This window comes from Equus asinus, chromosome 4 (genome assembly GCF_041296235.1).
Source record: "Equus asinus isolate D_3611 breed Donkey chromosome 4, EquAss-T2T_v2, whole genome shotgun sequence".
In the NCBI taxonomy this organism is placed as follows: Eukaryota; Metazoa; Chordata; class Mammalia; order Perissodactyla; family Equidae; genus Equus; species Equus asinus.
In genome coordinates this window covers 67,252,278-67,273,502 of record NC_091793.1, presented here as the reverse complement: position 1 = coordinate 67,273,502, position 21,225 = coordinate 67,252,278, and the positions used below count along the sequence as shown (strand labels likewise).

Below are 21,225 nucleotides of genomic sequence, written 5' to 3'. Positions count from 1 at the left end.
GCAAGGAGCCCTGGACTCACTCCGTGAGGGCTGCCCCTGCGCCTGGCCTGCTGTTTCTTCCCTTATGAGAGAAAGACACATGAGGCAGCTAATATCTGTCCTCAGACAGCAAAGAACAGCGTTCACCCTAGTTCTTCAAAAGGTCATGGAGATTTGGGAGCAACCTTTCCCTAACCAATAATTATTTAGATTTGCAAGAATACCTCTTCCTAACGTTTTTAACATGCACATAATTAGTGCTGAGCCTTTGTGTGCATTTAAGTAAGCGTCTACTCTTTACACACAAGGCGTCTGTTAAGCTCTGTAACTGATATAAAGCTGGTTGAAATCAGGTAGCATTCATTAAGTGTCAACTAGGTACATGGGCTCAGATCTGCTTCTTGTCACTGTGTCCTTCAGTGGTCTCCAGGTGTGGCTGCTCTTGTCTAAAACTGGGTTCTGGTGCTGCTGCCCACGGGGTGAGGATGGCCATGTCTGGTTTTAGGGACTGTGCTTTCGTCCCCTGATGACCCACAGCAGGCAAAGCTCTGTTGGTTCTGCATTGGCTCCAGTTGCTGGTGTCCTGCCACATCGGGCCTTTGGGGCTGGCAGTCTAGCTTCTGACTGTCAGGCAGCACTGCCACGGGCTGCAGGCATGGAGTTGGCCATCACTTCGTAGCCTCCTCGAGCTGGGGGCCTGCCCTCCTCCCTTGCCCCATCGGTGGTCCACTCCAGAGCTTCCAGGTGGGATTTGTGTCTCAGTGGGTTCCCTCCTGACTCTGGCAGTCATGGTCTATCCGTGTCCCAAATACCGTTGGTGACCTTCTCTAGGCCTGCAGGACCCTGAGGAATCTCTGTTACCCGACCTATGGCTCTGGGGAGAACCGAGGATGACTTTCACTCTCTTCTGACTTGCTTTGTCACTGTGACATTTCCTACCTAAGGTCAGAGTGGTGCCGTGTTGGATATGGTGATTCTTGAAAGTTTTCCATTTGTGTCCAGGAAAACTCAAAACAAGCTTCGTTTTTCTGGAATTCTCTCAAAATTTGTCTGAGATTCTGCTTCAGATTTGGTCATATGAGTAGAGGAGAGAGAGGAAAGCAGTAGACGAGAGAGTTCCTCTCTTTCCCTTTCTGTCCCCTTCTTGCAGGTCCTAAAGGACCATGTCCTATTCTTCCTTCTTGTCTGACAGGGACTTCCCCTGTCATAACCTTCTTTTCCTGAGGTGACATTTACCTTCTCCTCCTCCTAGCACCAAGACAACAGAAAACAAAAACCACAAAAATTGAAAGACCAGAATCTCCAAAATACCAGAGATTTCTCAAAAATTATCCTTGTTATTAAACCAAGTTCAAGATCAAAAGAGAACAAGCAGTTCCCTCCTCTCCTTTCCTCTGGGAAACAAAACAAGGATGTCAATGGAAAGAATCTGATTGCTCATGGCCGCTGTTGACCCCCACCTGCACATCAATACTTGCTTCACTGTGTTGGGGTCTCAGCAGCCTGGAAAGACAATTAAGCATAAAAATACTTTCCTTTGAAAGTGTGAAAGTGCTGGACCTTTGGCTTCCCAATGTCTCTCTGCTTCCTCCCGCCTGGGTCCTGGGTTTCTGTGAGTCTCTCAGAGCTTTTTCAGGACCTGGGCCACCTTGGACCTGGGCAGTAACAGGTGGCATGAGATCATTAAAAATGACATGGCAGCATGCCCCACCCCAGGCCCCTCTCTCTATGAGATCAGTAGAGCTGGGCCCTGGGCTTTCCCTCTCCTCTAGTTGGGATCCTTCTCCCCACTCCCTGACCTTGTCCCTGATATCCAAGCTTTCTTCCTGGGGGCTGTTAGCATTCACCTCACTGAACATTCTTTCCTCAGCCCCTTATTCAAAGAGGCCACCTGTGCTGGTGACCTGCACTGAAAGTTGAGGATTTCTGTGTTCAGACAAACCCCCTCCTGGGTCACAAGCTAGTCCGGGCAAACAGAAAAGAGGATGGGAGAGATACTTGGCTTCTCTCCTTCCAAATGGGGGACACTGAGCAAGGCACCTAACTTTACCGAATCTCCACGCTGTGCAGCAAAACCTGGAGGAGTGATGAGGCTGCTGGGTGGACCACTCTGTCTTTGAGGATGAGCTACAGACGAAGGGCAGATCTGTGGGGCCGTTGGCACTGCTCCGTGGCAAGTCTGCTCCAAGACTGTGGCTTTCCATTTTGTAACCACTTATTTGATGTCATTTTTACAGAAGCTCTACTTTTTTTTTTTAAAGGATGCTTTTTCATGCTGCAATTTGTCTTGTGATGCCTTCCGTATTATTTCCTCCTCCTGTTATTTAGCTCTGGATTTCCGCAGGTGCTCCTGGAGTCCACTGTCATCCATCAGGGTGATTTCCTCTGAATCTGTCTCCAACAGGAGCTCTCTGGGTGTCCTCCTTTTGTTATGATATGACGAGATGACTTTAACAGCCAAATTCCCACTGTTAATCTTCTTGGAGGAGATGGAACCCTCCGATTGATTCCCTTTTCCTTTCTCTGATGCCATTACACTCTCCATTTGATGGGATCTGATTCTACACATGCCACAAAACGTGAAGAGATCACAATGCCTCTTTCTTTGGAAAGTTAAACAAGCACCTTCCAATTTTTGATGCTGCTTTTCTTCCACAAAGATTACCTGGACAGTGGTTGATTTTACTCTCCTGAGGCAGCTCTGAAAAGAGAGAGGAGATAAAATTGTGTTCTTGAGTGCTGCCCGTGTACTTGGCCTTACACCAGCTACAGAAGGAGCAGGAAGTCTCGCCTTGTGAACTCTCAGCATAAAAGGAGAAGGATCAAATAGCTGGAGGAGAGCTTGCAGAAAGCGTCTGCAGGGACCTGCAGGGACCTGCAGATGCTTTCTGTGCCTGAATACTTTGTGAATTGCTCCCTTTTCATTATGTAAATGCTCCTGAATTTCTTTTCTTTCTTCCCATTCATTTCTTGGAAGTGAAAGGTCATCAATGCTAATAAAATATTAGTTTTGATAATAACGATATTAATGATAATAATAGCTACCATTTGTTGGCATCAAGTATGCATTAGATGTGCTACACACACTATTGTGTTTAATACTCACCACGGTCCTGCAGGACGGAGACGATGATCTTCATCAGATCGATGGGGAAAGTGGAGCTCAGAGCAGTTGAAGTACTTGTCCAAGAAAACTGAGCTAGCAATCAACGTGAGGACTCAAACTAGAGCTTTCTGACTTCAAAGTCTGTATAGCCTTTCCTACACTTTAAACCCTAGCTTAATTCACTTTTATTGTAGGTATTTTCTCTTTCTTTGGTCTCCTTTGTCAAGGTAGATACTATTTCTTTGATTTTCAATAAGAGGTTTAATAGAAGCAATTGGTAAGAATTTTGAGCAGTAACATCCTGGAATAGATGGGACAGCACCAGGAGGTCTTGAATCCGGTCACACATCCAGAGAGCCTAGGGAAGCTTGGAGACCAAAGACACACACACACACACACGACACTTTTATTTGTTTATTTTATTACAGAAAAAGTAATTGATTTATTTTCATCGTGCAAGATTCAAATAATGCAAAAGTATACAGAAAAACAATCACTCCAAGCCTTGGGGATATTTTTAAAAAGTACAAGTACCTGTGGCCCACACTGGAGAGTCTGCTTGGGGATGTGGGATGAGGCCTTGGGGTCCATATTTTGAACAGTCTGTACAGATGATTCTGATTTCCAGCCAGAGCTAAAGAGCCACGGCCTCCTCTAGACTAAGACTAAGGCTTCCAATAATGGTTCGGCTACTGGCCTGCTGTGTGAGTCCAGCTGAGTCATGCCCTCTCTCTGGTCCCTTCTAACTCCAGCACTCTCCCTTTCTGAGTGGGCAGTGGGGCTGCCAATGGTGTGTGAAGAGAAATGCTAGGATAGAGGTGCGGAGTGGTGGGTGTGGAAAGCTCCATGTGCTTTGCACATCCATTTGATCCCTTGAGATCCGGTATCTGGCATTTGCATGCCTGAGTTTGACATATCTCAACTTCCAGACAACTGCATGATCTTCGTTCTGAGATGAACGTGGTGCAGTGGAAAGAATGTGACTGCAGGGTCAGGCACACACAGCTGGGAACTGGGCTCTCTCTTAGTAGGTTGTATAGGGACTCAACAGGCACCTGTGGCCATCAGACGTCTACGTTTGAGTCCATTCCTTCCACCCTTCTGGGCAGGTTACTTAATCTCTCTAAGTCTCAAAGTCTTTGTTTGTGAGATGAGAATGGGAATGAATGGAGTAATTCTTGATTAGCGTTTACATATGAATTAAATGAGATAATTTATGGAAAGTTCTTGATTGGTTGGTGCCTGAGAATTCTATGTATTAGTTATCTTGTGCAAGTTATTTAACTTCTCTGGGAATTTAACTCTCTCTTGAAAATTACCTGCAAAAGCGTATACCAAATGTGCCTGGTTCATTGCAGGTGTGCAATAAATTCTGGTTCCCTGCTTCTTTCCCCTGAATACATCAGACTGCAGGTCTGACTTTTAGGGAAGCCAAGATTCTGTGGTTAAAGGGTATGGAGAGGCCATCATTTGAGATTTGCAAGCTTTGCACACAGAACTTTCCTTTGCCTTTTCAAGGTGACAGAGTGATCCCCAGGCAAATCCTCAACACTCTGCCTGGACCCAAGGAGGGAGGAAGCCTTTCAAGAAATGTAAACCTCAGGAGTCAGGCGTCACTTTGGTAAAGTGGAGATCCCAGCTTTTCCATCTTAACGAGAAGGATTTATTCTGTAGCCATTACAAGGAGACCTGCGGACAGTTACAAGCAGTGCAATTTATAGAAGTGACTCATGGATACTCAGGTTATTTAATTCGATTGCTGGCCTGGAAAGATGCCTCGGCTGAGCAAAGTGTAACAGAGACAGGTAGAAGAGTGTCTGAGGAAGTTCCTTGACCTTATCTGCATGTCTGTTGATGTGCATAAAAAACCAAGATATAAAAGAAAGACCAAAAAAAAGTCCCTCCAGCAACTTGTGGTTATAGAGCAGTTCCCTGCCTCAGAGTCACATTTGAAATGAAGCTTTTCAAACTCCTCTCTCCGAGCTCACCCCTTTCTCATCAATCAGCGACTGCTGGCAGTGGGGACCTTTACAGGTCAGCCCATCCATCCTCGAGGTTGCTGACAGGCCTGTTGCCCTGCAAAAGTCTCAGACACATGCGCGACTGTCCTTCTTTGCAGAGCTTTCCTGAGGAATAGATGATCAGCATTCTCTGTAACCCGTGCCAGTGCGGAGGGCCTGGGAAGAATGTCTCGAATTAGCATCACCTCCAAAAGGAGGAGACTCAGTAGTCCTGCTCGGTGTTTGGTAACGTGGATTATGCATCTAAGAATAAAGGAGGCATAGAAACCAAATATGTGAGTGTCAGAAACAACTGACTCACTCATGGACCTGTGACTCGGCCATTATTCTCCATGACACCACCTAATGTTCCTGTGGACAAGCACCTCCACTTCCAGTAGAGACTTTTCCAGTCTAGCACGTGCTGCATCATTACATTCAGAGTGTAAGTCAGTTATATGGCCAGGACCTCATCTAAGACATGGAAATATGCTTTCCTGTGCGGAGCTGGTCTGCAGTGTGGAGTGACCTGGCAGTTGTCTCCTGGGTGTTATTTGAGGGGCTCCAAAGTCCCCAGTGGATAGAATTTTTCGTCTGTACGTTTTGAATTTCCCTGTCCAACATCTGCCTACACATAGGTCCTAATATTATGCCAGCATTTTCCCCCAAATAAACTGCACATATTCACCTAAGAGTTTTCAAAACTGGTGCTGTCAAGTGGCCTTAGGCTGGAGGGTAGTGCCAACTAGTGGCACCAGGGATGCCTGACTGAGGACTCTTACCTGTGTTGATGGCTGCCTCTCCTCGGGTCTCTGTTCCTCCACTGGGAGAACTCGGTGCTGACCCTCGGGAGCTTTCTGTCCCTGGTGCCTGGCTCGACTCCTTCTCCCAGACCAGATTGTTGCATAGTGATAGATTAACATTGCTGATCCTGTGTGGTCAGTGTTTCACCAGGTACCCTCCTGGGCCTTGGGGAAGCCATTATCTCCTCAGCTCCAGAACTTACTGACCCCATGTGTTAGGATCCCCTTGACTGTAAGTAAAAGAAGACAGTGACCAAAATTTGTTGGAATGATAAGGAAATCCATTGCTGCGTATAATGAGAGGCTTAGCAGTAAGGCAGCTCCAGGCCTCCTGCAATTAGAAGCTCAATGCTGAGATCAACGTGTCTCACCATTCTGCCATCCTCGGTTTGCCACCTTTGCCTCAGGATGGCTCCCTCTTGCTCATAAGAGGGTCACTGTTTTCCAGGTATCACAGTCAGACATAGTGATTCCAGGGGGCAGAAAGACAGCGTCTCTCCAAGGTCTTCATAAAAGAGAAAGGACTGCAGATTCCCGGGAGCCCTAGTGACCTCCCCTCATGTCCACTGGCCAACTGATCCACTGCCCACCTATCAGCCACCAGTAAGGGGAGGAGACCACCATGACTGGCACATCATTGAGCCGGGCTGGATCCACCTTCCCCTGTGGCACCCAGCCTGCTGGAGAGGAGGTTGAGGGTGAGGGCAATCAAGAGTATCTGCCACTGACTATGCAGTCTCTGGCAAGTTATCTTCCCTGTTTGAGAGCCAGTTTAGGATTGCACTGTGCACTCTGCCTGAGTAGCAGCAATACTCTGAGACTCATAATGTGTTTGGAACTCATGGGGCAAAATAGCCTTCACCCAGTGTCCAGTTTAACTTTAAGAAAGGATATGAGATGGGCAACAGCACTGCATGTATGTCAATAGCACAACAGAGGTCTTGGGGGTCCTCAAGCTTCCACTTCTTTCCAAATTGCTGTATAGTTGACACCCTATGGTCACAAGACAAGGCTGAGTGGACACAGACAGTGATCTGTTCTGGGGATTGTGGCTTCTACGTCTTGCCACACCTTCCTGAGGGATAACTGGTCAACGCTCATTCTCAGTGCACCTGTAACTCATCCGTTACCAATCACTCATCAATTGCGGTTTACTCACTAAATAACCTCAATAATGAGGTATGCGCACTTGACGTGTACATAGCATGCATCTTGGAGCTGCTATACCTCTACAAATTCCTCAAGTTAGTGCTATGGGAAAGATTTAAGCAAAGATCAAATCTTGGGTGCCCCTGAGGCTGGAGGAAAGACCATAATCAGCTGTTGACCCTTTCCTTTCAAATTTAAGTCATATGATATAGTGTTTTATCACAGTGATAAGAACATGATGTGCACTAAATAAATACTCCTGTCCTCACCTATTTCTTTCCTGAAGCATCACATCTGCTGTGGTTTTCACCTTCCTCCATTCCTAGTTTTCTGGAAAATACCCTGCTTCTCACTTTTGCACAGTATTTTGCTTAAATTTGGGTCCATTAATATCCTTCCTCAAGATTTTGGACAATGGACATTTCTTTCAGATTATTTTTAAGCTGTAAGACTATTATTCCCATTTTATACATGAAGAAGTCAAGGTTCAGAGATTAGAAAGTCTGCCCGAGGCCACACTGTCAGTAGAAGTGATGAAAGGATCCAGAAGTCTCGACTGCCAAAGCCCTGAGCCTTCCCACCCTGCCATGCCATCAAGCCCCCAGGCCGGGAGCAGATCTGAGCTGAAGGGGGTGCACATTACTGTTCTGGAATCCTGGCCCCCATTGGGGTGCTGTTCCTGCCTGCTGTCATGACTGTGATGGCTGAGCATCTGCCTCTTCTCAAGCCCTGTCACCACCTTGGCCCTGGCAATTGTCATTTTTCTTTGCCCAGTTTAATCACAGGCTTGTTGCTCCAGGACGTTTAGACTCAGCACCGCCCTCCTTTTACACCCCACCTCGCAGGAAAGAGTAATGTAACTGCAGCTCTATTCATTGCTAACAGACTTCCCAATTTGATGTCAATTTGCCTACCTGGACTTCTGATTCATCACTGCTTTCTTCCTGACTGCATCACCACTGGGTACCATTGGACTGGATTTTAATGGATGAATGAGAGTCAAGTTTTCTATAGCTAAGCTGTGCAACGTGTTGGGGAGGGAGTAAGAATGGTCCCTTTTGGGAAAGGCTCACAGTGTTAAGGGGTGTGATAGATTAGGTTATTGCTCAGCAAATATTCACTCCCCTGCCCACCATGGGAGGAGTCTATCCCTCCCCTCCCCACGGATGTTGGGTTTGGCCATGTGACTTGCTTTGGCATGTAGAATGTGGGTAGAAGTGTTCATGGTCACCAGCTCCGAGGCAAGGCCTTAAGAGAGCCTGTACGTTTCTGCCATCACCATGAAAGTGCTGCACCCCAGGAAGCCTGCTGGTCCCAAGAGGTTGAGAGACATATGAAGCGGAACTAGACTGAACCTGTGGCCTGGTACGGCCCCACGTGCACGTGAGTGAGAAATAGTACTCGCCGTTACACGGCTGAGATTGTGTGGTGTTTTGCAGCAAAAACTGACTGGTACCTGGGGAGACATGATGACGATCGAGTATAACGATAGCATAATGTACGGGAGGAGGCCCGAGGAGGCTCGACTAACGGAGAGTCCTTACCTGGGCGCAGCTGCAGCAGTGTTGGTCCCTACACCCCAAGCCCCACCACGGCGGGGAGCTGGGCTCCGCTCCTTGGCCTCTCTGCCATGGTGCCCTGGGTTATTCGATGGGAGACGTGACTGTCTCTTCCATGTCCTGTACTTTACTTCTCTACGCTCATCTTGTGCAGTTAGTGCTTCCCTAGCAACCTCCAGGCATGTCAGTTATCGGCTGGGAACATCGCAATTATTCAGGAAGGATTATAGAGCGGTGTGAATTTTAACCTTAAATGTTACAATTAGGTCAAAACTTAAATGACAACCTTTTGTCCTTTAGATAGCACTGTGGGAGATCTGGAGGTCTTTTACATCTTCTTTTTAAACTTAGTTAAATCGTTAATGACTCCTTTGCCGGATCTCAGTTCGGAGGTAACTGTGTTAGTAAGGCCATCCTAGTCATTATAGAGACAGCAAGATGTCAGTAGGGCAGTGCCGCCGGGGCGCAGAAAGCCGTCACCAGGGGCTCCCAGAATGGCCATGTCCTGAGGAGCCATGGAAATAACGTGGTCCAAACCCAGCATTTGTGCCTTCGAAGTCCAGAAAAGTGAAGGATGTGCCCAAAGTCACAAAGCCGTTTGGCTGCAGCTGGGAACTAAGATTTATGGAGTATCTATCAAGAGGCATCCACTCTGACCAAGTTTTCTGTGTTAGCACATTTTAATCCCTGCAACATTCCTGTAAGTATTGCCTTTCCGTTGTTCTACAGTTGAAGAAATTGAAGCTCAGAGACGTTAGCTGTCAAGCGCCTACTCATCCCCACCACCACTCTGCAGAGAAGGAGGACGGCATTCTTCTTTTTCCAGTAGCTGCATGCATTTAAGAGCTCTAAGATCATTTCATTAAGTTGAGGGTTTTAAAGATCAAGAGCCCTCAAGTACTGTTGTGCTCTTGATTCTGGGCCATGCCCACAGGTCACCATGAGTCACCTGCTGGACCGAAGGCCCCTTCAGTTCAGCAGATGCTCATGAGAGGTCCTACCACATATTTGACCAGGAAATGGGTTTTCCTGGCCCACACAGTTTAATTTAAAATAGTTACCAAATTTGAAAAATGGGATATTTCATATCAAAATCTCAATTTCCTGCTTTTTTGGAAAAATCTGAGAGTTTGGCAACACTGAGACTACATTTAGAGGGGGCATACCATGGTCCCTGCTACTGCAACGACCCCGGGTCTTCACTGGTCTGAGTCTCACTAGCTTTTGTCATCTGCCCGGCCCCAGTGGACATCCGAGTCTGCAGTTTCTGAGCTTGATTGTGGTGGTGAGGGCTGTTCCCCAGGGAACGAATGATTGTTTCCTCCTGGGCAGGGCTGTAGTTTACTTGCTGGGCATTTCTCCTAGTTTGCTTTGATTGTCTCTTTCCCATGTTGGAAGCTTTGTTGAAGGATAAGAGAAGAGGTGGCCACCATCTTGGTGACCCTCCTCCTTCTGCAGGTGAAACAACTAGGTTTAATCATTTCGTGAAATGGCAGCCATAACAGAGTGGTATGCATGTTGGCCAAAAACCCCACAATTATTCTGAGAGAGGGAAGCTATTATTCACTCGGACATCTGGGGGAACAGATTACTTGTGGAGAGCGCTTTACTCACTCTGAGATCAGGGCCACTGATAAATAATGAAAATGATGAGGATAAGAGGGACACCAATAATAATAATGCAAGGGCTCATGAGTGCCATGGGTGGCCTCTCAGTCGCCTTTTTCTCTGGAGGGGTGGCATTGCTCTCTTTGCAGAAATGGCAAAGCTGCGATAGGCGGGGCCATAAGGAAGGCACGTGGCTTTGCTCTGGACTAGAGAACACCACCTCTTTCCACCTTGGATCTTTATCACACAAGTCTTCATGGAGCAGGTTATTTGACCAACCACAATCTTTCTGCTATATTGAGTGTGTCTTTTGTGAGATGATTATTATGATCCCCCATGTTCTTCCAATATGCCTGTGACATGAACAATACATCCCAAGGGGGAGATTTCCTCTGAAATGCTCAAAGAAAAGAGTTTTCAAAAACTACCACAAAGCTAAATTAAAAGGCGTAGAAAATAATTTCTTCTCAAATTGGGTTTTGGAGTATGAGGGATGGGTTCTACTCTCCGTTCTGCCATTTCTTCACTGCAGGATTTTGTTTTTACCTTAATTTCTTCTTCTTTCCTCCCTCCTTCCACTTTTTCTCCCTCCTTCTTTCCATTAAATTAACCAGTTAATTAACCAGTTAACCTTCAACGGGGAAAAAAGGCATACTTTCAGGAAGGATTTCAGGTGGTGAAGATAATGACTTGTTAAGAGCTGCTGTCAATTTGTGGATCACGCTTTTCTGCTCTGTGATTCCATTTCAACATTCTGGAGGAGGTGGGACTCGGCTGTCCACTGTGTGATTTATAAAAAGCTGCACCAGGACCCGTACCTTAAACTTGCTGCACTCTGTGAGAGGCTATGACAGTCTAGGGCTGATGATATTATGAGCCCCCAGCACAGGCGTGACCTTCAGCCCCCCAGAGGCAGTGGGGAGTTGGGGCTACGAGCAGCGCTGAGGTGCCACCTGCCTGGGTTGGCCTCCTGACCCTGCTACTTACTAACTCTGTGAACTGGGGAAAATATGGTGGCTGCTCTGGCCTCAGATTCTACATCTGTAACATTTGTAGGATGGTGGTAAAGACTGAGTGCTCATATAAGTGACTTCCTTAAATAGAGCCTGGCACAAAGGGAGGTCTCACACACAGTATTGGTACTATTACTTATCGTGATTGCCAGCATAGTTGCTTTGCCAGAGAAACAGTCATTCAGAGATCTGGAGAGAGACTCGTGTTAGAGCCTAAAGGAGAAATACAAAGATTTTGAATATTGCCGTTGGGATCTCTGACTATACGATGGTTTAAAAATCTCATTTATGCTAATTTGCTTGTGCTAGTAAACCTATAAACCCTTAAAAAAAAAAAGGCAAACCAAAACCACACCTATTTTCTCGTTGGAAGTAGACAAGGAGGCTTAAAATCCAGACAGGAAACTTTTGCCATGATTTAAAAGGCAGATGAGTAAAGATTCCTCTCACTGTAGAATAAAACAGAAAATACACGCGCTTTGTGTTAGCTCTTTCTTCCCGGCTCCGAGTTCCCCGCCTTTCATTTCTTTTGAGCTCAGAGTGAAGGACCAGTGTCCACCAGGCTGACCTGGTCAGAAATCTTTAGGGAAGCACAGTGGTAAGTATATATTCTGTATTATTGTTGTGGCAAATAATTTACACTATTAATTTAATTTTTTGATGCATGTCTGTTTTTGAACTGGGGATTCTGAAGGAATTTGAATGCTTGCAAGGAAAAGAACTGGCCTCAGCAGAATTGGACTGCCCGAGGAAGAGCCCCCTGGATTCTGAGCTGGGGCAGGGGCTGAGCGCTCAGGTCCATGTCTGGGTACAGTGATCACCTACCATCACTGAAAACAAACAAATAACCCAGACAGACAAAGAAGCAAGCAAACAGAAAAACCCGCAGAAGTCGGAGGGAGGCTAAGCTCCAGAGATTTCTGGATTTCATTTTATTCCAGATTGGGTTAACTTTTACCCTAAATGGTAAACTAGGTGACACAAGGATATGTGTGTTTGTGGAGGGTGAGATGGACGTAGTGAGTCAGCGTGGCAGACACACACACGCTCTCTCTCTGCAGGAATTGTTTTGAGAAGCCCTGCAGGGTGCATCATAAATGATATTCCAAACGCATCTTGATCTTCTAAATGCTTATCTCACCCGCTCTCCTAATGGGCTCTCCAAGCGGAGGAGAAGTGATTGCTCCCATTAGTTCTGAACAGAATATCAAATGCGGTTGGTCTTCCGAGCACTGCGTCCCAGAGGGGGCCTTGAAAGCACAGCAAATTACGTTTGGCTTAGGAATGAGTAGGACTGTTTTCTAAATACCTAAAGCAGTATTTAGAAAGAGCGCAGAGCACCTGTGTGAGAACCGCTTGCTCATTACAGACGAGTGTTCTGGGACCCTCTCCGCTGATCAGAAAGTCTGGGGGCGACTCCAACAAGGCTTTGAGGAAAGTCGTGAGGGGATTCTATGCCACCAAATCTGAGAAGTGTCTTTTCTCACGACTCTGGGTGAGGGAGCCCCCCTTCCTGCACGAGGTGCTTGCAGTTGGTCCTCCTCAGGCGCATCTGAATGTCTGAGCTAAGTTTTTGTAGCTAAGAAAACCAAGAGAGGAAATGCATTTAGGAAGACTCCTCTCCTCCATCCTGCCAGGGCCGGCGTGGCCAGAGGCCCAATTGGACTTGCTTAATGGAGAAGGGGGAAGTGCCTGGGAGTTTTGCAACTGTGAGTACATAGAAAAGATTAGCGATTTTGCTGTCTGTAAGTGATATTAATAATATCATATGAATAATATGAATAATAAGAAATAATAATAGATAGCAATAAATAAAATAAATATCATATGAATAATATGAATAATAATAAATAAGTGAATGAATCCTGGGAACATCTATAAACTCCGCTAAGGTCGACATTTCTGAGACAAAAGTACCTGAGTGGAGTTTATAGATGTTCCCAGGATTCATTCACTCATTCTTTCATGCATGTAACAAACATCTATTAATTGGCCCTGAGCCAGGACCTGTGATATTCTGAAAGAGTACGAAGATAAAGCAAGTGGAACCCCTGTTCTTTTTAAGTGTGAAGGCAGATGACAGGAAGGTGCCATGTGTTCTATGACAAAAGTGAACTACTGTTATGGGAAACAGGGGTGAGCCTTTTAAATCAGAGTGGCACCATTCAGGGCTTTCCAGAGGAGGCCACCCGTAAACTGGTGATGAAGAATGAGCGGGAGTTGCCCAAATGTGGAGCAGGGGCAGGATGAGAAAGGCATCTGAGGCAGAGAGAGTGATGTGTGCAAAGACACAGAGTGTGAAGCAGCTTGGGGACTGGGGAACTGTGAACCACGTTGTATAACTGGGGGAGTGGTAGCAAACAAGGCTAGACAGGCAGGAGTGGTCAGATTCTTGAGGGTATCGTGTGTGGATCTAAGGAGTTCGAGCCGTACTCTGAAAGCTGTGGAGAGATGTTGATGGATTTGGATAGGAGAGTCCAAAATCAGATTTGCATTTCAGGAAGATGACCCTAACATCACTGTGACTCATAAATGGAGGTGATGAAACAGGAGACAGAGAGACCAATTAAGAGTTAAGTCCTGAGTTACAGCGGCGGTCCTAGAATAGAGGGGAGATGACTGAAAACAGGCATATTAATCTGCAAAACTGAATGACTGATTGGATAGGGGTGAGGAAAGAGGTGGAGGGGTCAAGGACGACTCCTAGATTTATGATTTGGTCAGTTCAGTAGGTGTTGCCATATAAGAGAAAGGAATCAGGAAAAAGAAGTGTTTGTTGAAGAGAAGGAAGATTGTCAAGCTTGTTTTTGCAGTTGTTGAGTTTTAGGTTTCTCTGGTGCATTTGGGAGAAAATATCTAGAAGCAGTCAGAATCAAAGGTTTGGAGTGAAGGAGAGGTAAGTGTGGGAGCCATCAGCAGGAGCCTGGAGCCCTGTGAAGAGACAGTAAGAAGCACGGAGCAGACTTGGAGTGAAGAGGCCAGAAGGGGCAGGACAGAACCAGTGGGCAAGCAGAGAAGGAGCGCTCGTGAAGGAGGCTTAGGATGACTGGCCAGAGAGGGGCATTCAGGGACCCTGAAATGCACCTGTGCTGTTTTCCCACTTCCTTGTCATGCAATCCAGTGTAATTGAGCTTGATGATGTCTGTTCTCACAAGAAACTACTTTCCCTCCTTTTTGCTCTAACCTAAGAACCACAGGCAGGCACTCTTGGCAAGGGAGGGTCCTAGCTAACCCCTCCCATGAGCTCGGTGACTTCTGTAAATTTTAATGCCCTTGAACTGGTTGACGCTAGTTGTCAAGAGATGGAGAAGCAGGAACGAGCTGAGTTACTCACCTGGGTGGCTGCTGGGCAGACACGAGGAAGCGAGTTCAGAAGCCAGAGCTCAGAGCCAGAGGTGGCCACGAGACCATAAACTGTGACTATCCATCCCAGGCATTTGAAATGCTCAACCCAGTGAAGGGAGGCCGTGTGAGGAAATGGGCAGCTAAGTGCCCTGGCTTTGGGGTCAGATCTCCGTTACGCTTCCTAACAGTGTGACTTTGGGCAAGAAGTTACTTTAACTTCTGACAGCTCTGTTCTCTCTCCTACATAATTGAGATAATACAGAGTTCAGAGCATTGTTCTGAAGATTAAAATGAGATAAGCATATCCATGTGAGTCATCCAGCACAGTGCTTGGAACACGGTGTTCGGGAAATGACTGTCTCCTTCTGCCTTCCCTCTTTTCCTTGGTCTTAACCAGAGGTGCGCCCAGCCTGCCGGGATTCCGAGGGTTTGGCCTGGGACCTGTCCTTGAGTTCATGGGTTCAACAAACAGAACAAGGGTGTTTCAGGAAGAGGGCCTGCAAGCGTATAAGCCAGGAGCTGTGGGAGGGTACGGTGGGTTTGGGGAACGATTGCGAGACAAGTGGTGTAATGGATGTGATAGTGTCATGAGAGTTTGGGAGAGCTGAGTCTGGAAATACATGTTGCAGCCAGATTTTAAAGGGCATCCAAAGCTCTGCCTGGGAGTTTCACTCTCTCCTGCAGGCAATGGGGAGTCATGATAGGCTGGGAAATGGGGGTGATGCTACTGCATCTGTGCCTTGGAATCATAGTTCTTTGATCTCTTCCCGCAGGGAGCACTGCCAGGACTCTACAATGGAACTCTTCTGGAGGAATCAAAGGACTGTGATAGTTTAGGTGGGGAGATAGGTATTGATGGAGGAGTGGGGGCTTCCCAGGATTCCCACCAACATGAATTAACAAACTGCTTGTAGCTAAGACTTCACTGCCTGAAACCAACTGACCAGCAAGCATTGCCTCAGAGCCTGGGCCCGTTGCTAACAGGATTCGCGACATCCATTGATTTACAGCTGAGTAGACAACTACTGTGTCATCTCCTTCAACGTTTTTCTCAATAGCCCTTTTAGTGACTATGGAAGAAGGTAACTCATTATGTGTTTACTTAGTGCCAGGCTCTGTGCTAGGCCTTTTTGCCTGAATTCTTGGCTTTGATCTTCACAACCACAGTCTGGGACGATATTGTACCCCATTTTACAGCTGAAACACTAAGACTCAGAGAGAGATGGATAAAGCATTTGTCATAAATGAAGTCAGAATTCCAGCCCAGGGCTTTCTGACTGTGATGGCCTTGGTCAATTTCCACTTCCATCCCCGACTCTGTCGTGTGACCCAGGCGACCTGTGCTGTGGTGCTGGGGAAGGGTTGCGTGGCCAGGTGGGGTGCCGGAGGGGAGGGAGCAATGCCACTTTGGTAGGATCATCTATAGACTATAAACCCTCCCAGAGGATTCGTTTTCAGTCCATCTGTCTTCATTGTCAAGGTTTTTCAAGGAGCTGGTGCTTTCACAAACTGTAATTCAAAGGCCTCAGAGTCCGGCTGAAAAGCGGATCCGTGATCCTGGCAGAGCTGGTGATGTTCATCTCACGTCTGCAGTAATGTCCCGTTGGAGGCTCCACTTTGGCCCTAAAGGGACCTGGGGACTGTCAACATAGCTGGGACTTAATAAGCCACGCTAAATGTGGCAGCTTTGAAGGAGGGAAACAGGACCAGAAAAGCTCATAATTAGCTGTGTATATCAGCCACGTATATTAGCCCGGGGACTAATGAGTTGGGCTGATGCCAGGTTTCGGGGGAGGGATGTGACTTCCCACACACGGACAGGCTGGAAGCTGTCTGCTGGATGATGGTGGGGGTGGGGGTGGGTTGTGGTGACACAGAGCAAAGCAGCCTTGGAAGCCAGTGGGACAACTCAAGCCCCTGCAGGCTCCTGTCCTTCAAACCCACAGGTGACGATGCCACCTTGCAGAATATAACAATGGCCGCCTCACCACCCCACCTGCCCCAGTTTACCGTCCCCAGCTGTTGAAGAAAGCTGCCTCAAACAGGAAGAGAGGTGCAGTTTTGGGGAGGAAGAGGAGAAACCTAGCCTTGGTAAGAGGCTGGAGGCAGAGCCGTCAGGAGGAGGGCAGTTTGCGGTAGTGCATCTCAACAAACTCTGGTGGAGACCGTGGGCCCAAGGCCACAGCCTCCAGACTGCGACGGGGTGGGGAGGCCTGACTGGGTTTCTGTGGGGGGAGACAGGTCAGGATGGGCTGGGCCCTGTGTGTGCCTCCTGTCTGAGCATGGACGGACTGTAACAAAAGCCAGCAATAGGGGGGTTTGGAAAGTCGAGAGTCTCAGGCCCTGCTGCTGGGGGACGACGGAGACAAGAGACGACGGAGACAAGACACACCTCCAGGCCTGCTCTGCCCGCTGCCTTCGCCTGGCGTGCCATCCTCCTTGGTTTTCTCTAAGAGGTCCCAGTCCACTTCTCAGGCCATCTCCAGTGACTGTTGCTCAATAGAACCTCCTCTTATCCCACATTCTTCTTGCATGACATCCGGTGTTATCCTTTCTTTCATGTTGGAAGAGAGAGAAGGGATGGATGGAGTGCCTTCCACACACCAGTGCTTAATGATTTGCATTGATTGTTTCACTGAATTTTCCCGATAATCCTATGTGGTACATACCAGTAGCCGTATTTAATAGATTGGGAAACCAAAGTTTAGAAAGCTTGGGTAAGTTGACCAAGATCTTTTACCTTGTGGAGCTGGCATTCAAATCCAGTTCAATCTGTTTACACCATCTCCTTGGATCAAGCAAAGAGATCTGGTAGTCACGGCACTGAGCTCCTTCCCTCCTTCAGAGTCTGCAGAGGAGGGGGTCCCTCATTTCTCCAAGTGGTCCTTTACTGCACAGCATCAAGAGGTGTCCTTGCACAGTTGACAGAGTCTGGTTTTGGAGTTACTTTCTGTCCCCCTTCTATCAATTTCTAGCTGTGTGACCCTGATATAATTATTTATCCTCTCTTGGTCTGAATTTTCCTATCTTTAAAGGGGTTTATGGGGGTGGGCAGTAAAACCCATAGGGTTGTGTTGAGGTTTGGAGCAAATAGTGTACACAATGGAACCAGGACTGTTGCTAGCATCTAGTACATGACGATGAATGGCGATGGAGCTGTCAGGCAATTTCTCTGCATATCAGTTCAGTCTGATTCGTATCCAGGACATCTGAGTGCTGAGATATATGGATGTTACATTATGTAGTGAAACAGGCATTAGATCTAAGTCAGAGTAACTGGGTACTCATCCTGAATCAGCCACCCGCTAGACCTGGGGAATGGATGAGACACTGAATTGCTCTGTCTCACTTTCTTTATCTGTAAAGTGGGAGCTTAATCCTGATGCCTGTGCCTCAGGCCCACCTCATGGGGTTGTTCTGAGGATCAGTGAGCTGATGTCTGTGTAAATGCTGTACACGTGGAAGTTGTTAGAATTATGCAAAAGAGGGACAGGACCCTGTCTCCACCCCAGAGGAACTTTGGCTGTGGCTGGTGACACAGCAAACTCACTATGAAACTCTTGGGAAAATGTGGAACCACATGAGGCCAAAACAATGCTACAGATGATGGCTTAGCGCCTCCCGCTGGCCTTCGGCTCACCTAGATTTGCTGAGTTCTCCTTGCGGCTGGAGACCAGCTCAGCTCTTGAGAAGACGTTTGCTTTCAGGAAACAAATTCGATTCCGGTGTTTGCATTTCGGTTGTCTCTCAGGGCCCGCCGGTCTCCTGAAGTCTCGGCTGTCGTGGGAGGAGATTTCTGTGCAGTGGAGATCAGTGGGAGGAGCCCGCCCACCCCTTCTCACCTCTCCTCCTCCTCTTGGTATGTCAGGAGGGAGGGAAGGAGAAGTCACATTGCTGAGCACTCGGTGTGGACGAGGTCAGGCTGTTGGCAGACATTATTCCATCTCATCTTCACATAACGTCACCTGGTGGACAATGTCGTCACTTTGCAGGCAAGGAAACTGAGGCTCAGAGGGGCTGAATAACCTGCTCAAGGGCTCAATGACCCGGCACAGAGGGAGCAAGCAGCAATGCTGGGATCTGAACCAGCTATGTGCTCTTGCTTCTGTGCTCAGCTCGGTGTTTCCTCCCAGAAGACTTCCTCCACCCTGCCCCTTGAGAGACCTGACACGGCTGTTGACCCACACGACTTCCAGCTTGTCCCATCTCCAGGAACTGCCCCTAGACTGCTTGGGATGTGCCCTGTAGGCCGCCTTACGTGTGGTGTTTGTAAGGTCGGCTGTTTTCTGGGCAGAGGCTGGGGAGAGCACAGCTTGCTTTTCTAAACAGGTAAGATCCCTGAGGGTAGGGATGATTATTCATTCAACAGACACGAACTGTGTGCCCACTATGTTCAAAACGCCATCCCAGGCACTGGGAATGTAGCTGTGGACAAAATAGACACACTCTGCTCTTTTCATCAAACATATTTTAGTGGGAAGAAGATAGACAATTTAACTAACCAAAAACTTACCAACCAGCCTGCTAACTAACACATCTCATTTGCTAGATGGGTGGAAGGTGCCATGGGAAAAGAAAAAAAAAACAAGAAAGGGGATGGAAGTACTTTGGGGAAGGAGTTTACAATTTTAAAAGGGATGTTCAGAGACAGCCTCACTGTGGGGTGACATTTGAGTAAAATCTGAAGGAAATAAGGGACAGGAAACAGAGATAATGGGAAGAGCACTCTAGGAAGTATGTTCCAGGTAGAGGGAATGGTAAGTGCAAAGGCCCTGAGGTACGAGGTACAGGTCTGCCTATGGGGCTGGTATGGACTGACAGGGCAGTGGTAGAGGAGGTGACAGGGTGGGGCAGGTGGGGGGAGCTTCAGGAGGACGAGAGTCCTTCTGCTGAGTTGCCTTTTATTATGGATGAGATTGGAAGTCAGAGGAGGGTTCCATGTCCAGGAATGAGATGACTTGAGTTACATTTTAATGGGACCCCCCTGCTGCTTTGTAGGGAAAAGCCAGAAGGAGGAGAGTCCAAAGTCAGGAAACCATTGCAATCATCTAGCCAGTGGGCCAGCATCTGCCTGCGGTTCTTTGCATTGCTCTCTCCCTCCCCCACAGCTCATGGAAGAGCACCTGGTGAATCACAGATGCCCAGTAAACACACAATGAAAACTTACCGCCAGCCTGGCAGTGAGGGTAGGGGTTAAGGAGTGTGGGCAGTACTGTGGGGGTCCAAGTTGGGCTTTGCTGCTGGGAGGCGCCCTACTGAGTGTGACCTGGGATGGGTGACTTTCCCTCTCCGTGCTTCAGGTTCCCGATCAGTAAATGGGAATAGTGACAACATCAGCCCGGCAAGCTTTTTGTGAGGACCTCACACAACGATGCGTGCCAAGTGCTCAGAAGAGTCAGTGCCAATAAATATCAGTAATTACCAGGCGAGAGCAGGCTTTCTGTGCATTTGTTGAAGAAGGAAGGGAAGTATTGAGAGGAAAATATTAAAAATCTTTGCGAATTATTTGGAAACGTGGGAGAGACAGGGTATTTCTTTTGCTATATTTCCATTTAAGCAATGCAATTTTTGTCTACCGTCATTTTTCTTTCCTGTTACGGAATCAGATCCTGTTTTTGTCGAACTCGGTTACAGATATGCGGTGGTCCGATGCGGCAGGCGTCGGGAGGTGGGTTCCCCCTTCGCCCAGCTTCCCTCGGTGTGGAGCGGCCCAGTGTCCTCTTCCTTGGATCAGGCTTCATGGCAACCACGTTTAAAGTTTATTGCTAATGTTATTAGTGTCTAATCAGAGCCTACTGCGATTATTACCTAATAGTTACTGCTTTGCACTTCCAACCAGATGTCAAAAATAATGAGCCAATAAAACTGCTATTAATTTAGTCTGAATGACAATTTTAGGCCCTCGGAGCTTAAGATTAGGGCCCTCATAAAAGCAGGGCACAAATAATTTGAGTGCTCAAAAGTAATAACAAAAATGGTGAGAATACGAATTAATATGTAAGTGTTTCTAATTTAAACATGAAACACACAACTCTGAATACTAACATTTTTCATGCACTTTCCGGGGATGCACGAGCATTGCTCAGGGATGGGGCCCAGCCTGCGGGATTTGGGCAGAGTTGCAGAGGAGGTTTGCTCTTTATGGGAAGGAGACAAGTGCTGCCATAGATCTGTTTCCCGCAGTCCTGCTTGGTTCCGGTGAGAGGCTGTGGCCTGGTCACGGGTACCCGGAGAGGGGCCTTCTTCCGGAATCACAGAGAACTCAGCGGAACCTGTCTGCTCTGCTGCCAGGCTTTGGGACGTTCTGATTGACCCCCGGCTGCCTGCCCTGAAGTGTACCCTGTTTTAGAGAAATAGCCTCTTTCTAACTCGCATCCTCTGTCGTCCTGTCCGCCCTCAGGTGTGGGGGGCTTGTGTTCAGATCCTAATCGCAGGCGTATCTGAGGGAGTGATCTGGGGCACCATCTCTGAATCTCAGCTCCCTCTCAGCAATAATGACAGTGCCCACCTCACGGGGTTATGGTTGAGCACTAGAAAAAATAACAAAAACAGGAGCTGAGCTCAGTGTCTGGCACGCCAATGAACTGGATAAAATGTTATTCTTCCTTCAATGATGCAAATGCTCTTTTTCCTTCACTTTGCTCGTGCATTCCTTCTATTCAT

The 21,225-nt window shown here is 47.5% G+C and overlaps 1 long non-coding RNA gene across 1 annotated transcript in view; it reads left to right on the top strand.

Moving 5' to 3' along the window:
* Positions 1 to 17,568, top strand: part of LOC139045079 (uncharacterized) — a 51,226-nt gene extending 33,658 nt beyond the window's left edge. The window contains exon 4 of the long non-coding RNA XR_011502746.1: positions 15,336 to 17,568. This is a non-coding gene — a long non-coding RNA (uncharacterized lncRNA). The remainder of the gene's footprint in view (positions 1 to 15,335) is intronic.
* Positions 17,569 to 21,225: the final 3,657 nt, after the last annotated feature.